This window comes from Ascaphus truei, chromosome 9 (assembly GCF_040206685.1).
Source record: "Ascaphus truei isolate aAscTru1 chromosome 9, aAscTru1.hap1, whole genome shotgun sequence".
In the NCBI taxonomy this organism is placed as follows: domain Eukaryota; kingdom Metazoa; phylum Chordata; class Amphibia; order Anura; family Ascaphidae; genus Ascaphus; species Ascaphus truei.
This window is the reverse complement of record NC_134491.1, coordinates 24,845,245-24,853,116: the sequence shown is the minus strand read 5'-3', so window position 1 is coordinate 24,853,116 and position 7,872 is coordinate 24,845,245. Positions and strand designations below refer to the sequence as shown.

The following is a 7,872-nucleotide window of genomic DNA, read 5'->3' as shown; positions in this document are numbered from 1 at the left end:
TGGGTAGTTAAAGCTGCATACAGTACTATAACATGTCCAGGATGGCCATCAAGACTGAATGTGTATCACAAAAGTATGATTCCAACTCCTGCTCCTCCATTGGGAAAATCAGAAAAAGGACAACCCTAAACATTCAACCGTGGACTACGGGAAAAATGATATTGTGGTGGACTTTCATTTTGATCTTGGTTCAGATCTTTGGGGATCCACACTGTATAAAGTACAGCTCAGGGACTCAAGGTGGTCCCTAAAGCACACATAAAAATAATAAAGAACTATGAGTTATAACCGTGGTGGGGTTTATGGCTATAAAGGGACAGAAACAACGATAAGACCATAATAAATAGGGCTTTCGGTAGACAGAGAAGAAAATGCTGCAAGTACATGTAATGATAGAGCAAGTTGAAAGAATTTAAATGTCACTGTACCTCAAAAGAACCTTGAAAACAAGAACAAAATAAATACAAATTAAATAAAAACAATAACATAATGAATTCATTAAGTACTTGAAATCATTTATTATTGCTAATAGGGCTACAGTATTTAGGTATTTATTGTAAGTGCATATTCTGCAAGTTAAAAAAAATCACTATAACAGAAAAGGCCTGTTAGAAGGCTTTAGATAACCCATATTAGAGTTCTTCATAGATAAAATTGTGCTAGGGTTTTGGAGACTATAGGGCCTATTCTAGTAGCTTCGATAAGTGACTTAACTCATGTAAAGTGCACTTTACTAGTGATTTTGCATGTGTAACTATTCAATAAGCCCTTATTGCATGTCAATAATGCCTGTAAATGACTTATTTTTACATTAGTTAACACTGTTGCTCTGACAATCCGTGTAATAGGTCAAAAAAGGCTGAAAAACATTTGTTTTCTGCCAGTAACTGCTATTCAGGTAGCTCCATATTGCAAATCGCGGCTGAAATACTCGCTTTTTTTTTTACCACCTAAAGGGTGGTGAGATAGGAATTGCGATTTGCATCGGATTGAGTATTATTTTGTTTTTTACTACATAGGATGGAAGCAGGGGGTCTCTGGAGCTGAACACCTTAATTTCAGGTCCGGGTACCATCCTATGTAATAAAAATAAATTAAAGCTGAGCTTCATTTCCATAGTGGCTAAGTTCTAAGGTAATGAATGGGTTAAAGAGCAGTACACGGTTTGTTGGTGGGGGGGCAGGACAATGTTGTAGTTGCCCGAATGTAGTAACCGCTATGGCAGGGGTGCACAAACAGGGGGGGAGGGGGCGATTTTCTGGGGGTGGGGCACGGCGCTTAAAGAGGCCCTGTGCTCTTCCCCACAACATTTAACTTAAATGCAGGGGGAGCGTGCAAGGCCTCTGTAAGTTCCCTTACCCCTTCTCCGGCGGTTTTTGGTGATTCGTCGCCATGGCAACATGGCATCAAACACCAGAGACGAGGTAAGCGGGGGAGAACTGTCAGTGGGTTGCAGACGAAAACGTTTGTGCACCCTTCCGTAACCCTCCTGTGAGGCCTAACTAACCACCCTGGGGGAACTACAACCTTCACCCACCCCCTCCATCACCAATAAACCGGTTACTGCTATTTAACGCCGTAATTAGCTTAGCGGTTAGCCCCTACGGTAATGAATCTCTGGTTTTATTTACGTTGTATTACATATGCTTGAAGCACGGGTCTCCAGAACTGAACCGCATGACTTTCAGGTCCTGGAACCTCCTGCTTCCCGAGGTTGAGGCCCCAGTATATAGGGTGCTGGTATCTCCTGCAAGTTTAAATGTCCCGGTCACGTGACACGGGGCATTTTAACCTGCAGGAAATACTGGCACCCGATACAAGAGGTCTTTACCTTAGGAAGCAGGGAATCCCCATACCTGAAATTAATGAGGTTCACCTGAGGAGAGCCCCTACTTAATTCATATGTATAAAACTTACGATAAAAACAGCGCGATTACCTGCAAGAGTTGTGCAGGAGATGCAGCTTCTCTCTGTTCTCTCTGTGCTGCTCTTCTAGACTGGTGAAGTGAAATTGTACCTTAGGTAATTTCGCTTGTAAAACAACTACAAACTAGTGCGGTATGTTATTTTTTTTAGCAAACGCTATAGAAAATGCGATTTACGTTAGTGAATATCGTTTTTAACACATTTCATACCATGAGCTATGAACATGCCTACACATTCGATGTTGCGAAGTGGAAATGTAACACAACTTTCAGCGCTAGTTTAACCTTAGTCAGAAACAATCAAGTGTATGTGAAATGTTTCCAATACCAATCTTTTAAAATGTCCAGAGTCCTGCAGCCTACATGACTTTAGTACTGTCCATAAATCCTTCTTGATATACATATGAAGATGAAGTCCTCCTTGGCGCTGGTACTCCAGGTAAGTGCACAGATTAAATCCAATGGATATGTGAAGAAAAATAATATAACACACATCAATATGTGATATTACGAAATCAGTGATGCTGTGACCACCTCAAGTGCACTTTCATTAAGTTAGGTGTGTAGACCTATTAACCTTATAAATCCCACGTGTTAATGCTGTATAGTGCTGACAATGTGATAAGACACAATGAATAATATTTTGGGGAAATAGCTGCACCATAGGATCTATCTCTCATAGACACCTTAAGTCATGCATTTGTGCCACATTGATCAGATGAATAGGTGCTTAGCTTCGCTACCCTGTGCTCGGGGTGCATGGTATAACGTGTGATGTACATTAAAAGAAGAGAAATGAATCACATGGCACACTAACGTATAAAACTTTGCTAAAATAACATAACACAGAGACTACTAGAATCTCACACACGAATTCAAAAGTAAAAATGCGCAGTTGTGAACTTTCAGCCGTCACCAGACTTGACCATCCGGTTTGAGTGTGGAGGTTCTTGGATGTTCTTTGGGCACCTCTGCTGTCCTCTGTGTCCATTTGGACCTCCTCTGCAGTTCCCATTGCTGTAGCTCACCTCCACGTCGTGCACCAGTCTTGACTTGCAGCCCGCATGTGTACACGATGATGTCGATGCGTGGCCACGTGTCATCGCTTACTATAATGCGGTAGGCATCCTCAGTTGTTCTGAGAGCAAGTGCCATCCCGAAGGACTGCCATTGATTTCCGGACCTAGCACTTCACCTTTCCCTCACTGACCAAATGCTGTTCACACCTGTGGGCATCCTCTGGCTACTTTGAACTCTGATTTCCAGCAGACATACCGGCGCCTATGGGTTTTCACAGGCTGCCTGATTGGACATTGGTTCCGAATGTAAAACATATTACACTACATTTAAGTATATTTTAATACACTCTGAGTCTTGGGGTACAGGGAACAGAAAAGGAAAAATGTTCTCTTTATTTCTGCCTGCCATATTTCCCCACACACTCCCTGTGACTCAGTTTCCCCCCCCCAACCTTATATATGGTTGGGGTACCCACAACCCCTACACTAGTTGTGGGTCACCTTGGCACTAGCTGGGGGAACCCCCTTCAACTAGGGATTTCCTCAGCTACAGGAATACATATTTATCCCTGTGCCTCATCCTCCGTTCTGGGCTGTGTTGAAGCAGGGTACCTTAGTGGTGAGTTGTGCTTACGTTTTCAAGGTGCGGTATTGCCGGGACAATGCGCCTTAATGTATTCGAGGATCAGGCATGATTCCCAGGTACATTTATTGGGGAACTGGTTACTCTGGACCCCAACCTCCTAGGCACATTCTGTCAACGGTTCTTCCACAACCCCCCCCCCCTCCCTTGAAACTCATACACTAGCAATCTCTGCCTGACTGCATGCCCGGAAAGGGAAAACACACAAAATGGTTTTATTACACAGAGTACAATGGGATCATACAATGTTACTGGGTCCAAGAGCTAACTCTCTGGTTACCCCTGCTCTGTGTATAAGGGTCCCAAACAGGCTTGACGTTTATTACAGGGCCTGGTTACCCCCTCCCGTCACAACAATTATTGAGTTCAGTTTAGGTGACACAGTTGAGTAAAGGTATCCAAAAATATTTCGGGGAGGAGTAGCACCCCTAAGCCTTTATCTGCATTTTGGAGCATGCTCCTCTACAAGCAAATATTTTAACATAGCCTCTGTAAAATGCCAGTATGGGATACACCACATGTAGTCTGTAGGAACATTAGTTTGTAACTTGATCATCCCTGCAGTCCCTCATACAGATGACTTATTAATAGCCAACACATTCCCTGTCTTGTCATCGCTGCCCAGAAATGGCAGTGCTGGACAGATTCTGTCACCTGCAAAGAAAAAATAAATACAAGTCAAGTGAGTCAAGGGGAGGAGGGGCAATATTAGTTAGATTTATTTAGCACCACTGCAGAAACAGTCTGCAGAGACACATCTAGAGGATCACCCAAAAATCTACTTGCCGAACCAAAAAATCTACTCGCCATCTAACACCATCCCCAGCCCCCCCCCCCCAAAAACCAATTGAATAAATTCCTAGTAAGAACAACATTTGTTTTTGACATAAGTTTATTTATTGTATTACATTATACTACAAATAATCCTTGTTATGTGTGTGTGTGTGTGTATAAATGTCGGATCTAGAAAAATAAAAGCTACATGTGAATGACGAGTTTCCTGAACCTCTTAACCAGTGTCTGGACGCCCCCCACTTCACAATATCTAAAGCAGCAATCCTGCCTGGGATCTTACCTGATCCGCAGTCCCTCAATGTCCAGGTACCCCCATTCCCACAATGTTATATGTTGGAGGGGAGGCGTTCCTTACCTGTCTTCTGGGTTAGGGGGGATTCCGATGTCTCCCGTGTGAAGCTTGAGTCATATCTGATAGAAAGCAGTATAGGTTATTTCTTTCGGTGTAGTTATAGGGCAGATAAGATATATATATATATATATATATATATATAGGGTAAATAAGATATCCAGATCCAGAGTGTGAGACAGAGAGAGTGTGGGTGAAAGAGAGAGAGAGAGTGACAGAGAGAGAGAGGGTGACAGGACAAATTTACAAAACCGGTAGGGTGAGGATCTCTTAACAGATCTCCCTGTCTGTCTGAAGTAAGGACATTTTATTCTCCTGCCTGTACTGCAAAGCCTTATTCAAGGCTATTGGGACTGTGTAGTTCACTTTCAACCAAGGGAACTTCAGTGATTGTGAACACAGTGTGTAACCTGAGAGGAGTTCCTGACATCACCAGCCTCTCTGCTGCAGTCACAGAAAGGATTTTATCCTTACATGCCTGTTTATTTCAGCTACATTGTAAATAGCCACTTTACTTGCGCTTTATTTATATGATTAAACGTACTTCACTATATTGGCATTTTTCTCTTTTATAGATCATATCTCGTCCTGGATTCTTATAAGGATATTCTACGTATTTATCCCACAGGTGTTCGACATTTAACCACCTGTTGTCTGATTTGCGCCTTTTATATTTTGTCTTTTTTGTATAATATTGGGGGGGGGGGGGTGTACATCCATTACATTACGGCAGCACTCATTTGACACCATTTTTACTATTGTTGATAATTAGTTTGGCGCACCTTATTTTGCCTCTTCAATATATATATATATATATATATATATATATATATATATATATATATATATATATATATATATTGTATATATAACATCGCATTGTAACATCGCCGGAAGAAGAGATCAGTATATCTCGAAAGCTCGCACAATTAAAAGCATTTCGTTAGCCACAGAACAGTATCATCTATTTATTTTTTGATTATATATACCTATCTCTCAGAAGAAGAATGACCTAGCCGCAAGAAATAGGGAAGAAAAGAAAGGGTTAAAACATAGGGTAGTATGTTAGTATGTTCGGACTATTTCAAATTCTAAGATGGTATGATATGCACTCACAGTTATCAAGACAAATTAATGCCATTATCCACACTGGGATCGGGAACTCTGCTCGATATTCCAGTCCCCACTGAGCTTCTAATGATGTTGTTAAATTCTCCACACACTCCAAACAGATCAGCAACAGGATCCCCACAGGTTAGATTATGGACAGACAATCTCCGTCACAGGGATTGACCATGAGCATGTAAAGCAAGGTAATGACACAATATAGTGTAACACCGTTTAATTAAAAAATGTTTAAGATAGCATGATAAGTAAAAAAATCAGACTCTATGAGTTGTAGAAAGGCAGTTGAGAATATTTAGCTGAGTATATCACACTCGCTGCTACTATGATACCGGCGTCTGCATACACTCACAGCCGCTTCCGCATCACGTGATCGCGTCCCAATCTCAGTCTCGCGAGATCCCGACTTTGCTCCGCTGTCGGTGCTATGGATGCCGGGCACCGCATACGATATGGACACCAGTCTTCTCCCTCCTGTACACTGTACACGCGCAGCCAGGCTCTATATGAGCTGAGCAGTCAAGCCCGCCCTTCCTTCTCTGCAGAGGTAAGTAATGTCTCATATCTCCCCCCTTGTTTCCCATGCCTCCCCCCGTTGTCTCTGGTGTGTGTGCGTTATTTTATACTCTGCACCTCTGGCTTGAGACACATATTGGGGGGGGGGGGGGTGAGTGTGGCTGCGGCATCCCGCCCCTCCGTCTTCTGCTCGCATGGTGCGATGTCCCCTCTTCTGCCCCTGGTACCCGTGGCTGCCCTCTACGTGCGGGAGGTGGTAGTGGGGGTAATCCTTCCCTCGGGAAGGGACAATGCGCTCCCTTGTCTCCCAGCACTCCCTTGCCTCCCGGCGCTCCCTTCCCATTGGTCCCCTTGGTTGCCGGCATGGGGCAGGAGATGGGTGCGTCCGGGGGGGGGGGGGCTGGGGGGGGGTTTAGTGGGGCAGCGCTTCCCTCTTTCTTACTGAATGTTTTAGTTTTTTGTACAAATTTTCAGGATCCTACATTTTATTTAAAAAATCAGAGACACTGGCAAACATTATGTACCCCTGTTTCCCCCACCCTATCTCACATTGGGCCTCCCAGGGTAGATATTCACTCCTCTCCTGGTTACATGCTCCTGGAACGTCTCTTCGGTCAGCGCCTCCACCTATGTGGGGTTCTGCAAATGTAGAATGGCCCTCACATAGGAACATCCATAAAGTAACCAGCCCACACCAAAGGTTTTGGCTAAAAGGGTTTACTATAGGGATAAGCAACATAACATCATAACATACATCACAGAGTACTAACAGCTCTATACATAACACACAGCAACAGCTATATGAATAACACTCTGCCAATACTGACAGCTGTAACACTAGCCCCTCACTGGGCTGTAACCCCACACCTTTCCTCCCCCAACCCTGTGTCCCATTAGTCCCAATCCACCCAAGTGTGTGTGATCAGGCCTGTCACATATGAACAGCAAGGTTGGTGCACGTGTGGAAGGTGTAGATACCTGCCCAGATGCTCCCAGCACCTGGGTATGACAATCTACTCAAAGGATCTACCGAAGCCGCGATGACTGTGCTCCGCGTGGGATGAGGTCTCGCAAGACAATCACACCGTGAAGACCAGTCTCTCAATCAGCACACAGCAAACAGTGATCTGACCCTCAGACCAAATCCTCAGGAACAGCAGCAGACATGGTGTCCCTGACTATTACGCATATAATGGGACAGGGTCCCTACCTTAGGGACTGTCCCTATGAGCTTATCCACTAAACCTAGTTAAACCTAGTGGGGAGTGGGGCCTACCTGGGGCCTGGGGTATATCTCTGGCCTAGTACAGCAGAGCACTGCTCTCTGTACACTACCTTCCCCAATCTCTTTCTGGATCCAACTGACTCGCATGGTCTGTGCACAACAATGTATCTTATCCTCAGGGGAAGCTTCCAGCCCTATTGGGTCCCTGCCCCTAAGCATTCTGGATGTTGTAGTCCTCCAGGGCCCTCTTTATCATTAGGGCCGCGTGTGCAATG

The 7,872-nt window shown here is 44.1% G+C and overlaps 1 long non-coding RNA gene across 1 annotated transcript; it reads right to left on the bottom strand.

Moving 5' to 3' along the window:
- Positions 1 to 1,919: 1,919 nt before the first annotated feature.
- Positions 1,920 to 6,121, bottom strand: LOC142502254 (uncharacterized). Its single transcript, XR_012803695.1, has 3 exons — positions 5,848 to 6,121; positions 4,738 to 4,793; positions 1,920 to 4,241 (listed from the first exon to the last, which is right to left on the bottom strand). It is a non-coding gene; the product is annotated as an uncharacterized LOC142502254 (long non-coding RNA).
- Positions 6,122 to 7,872: the final 1,751 nt, after the last annotated feature.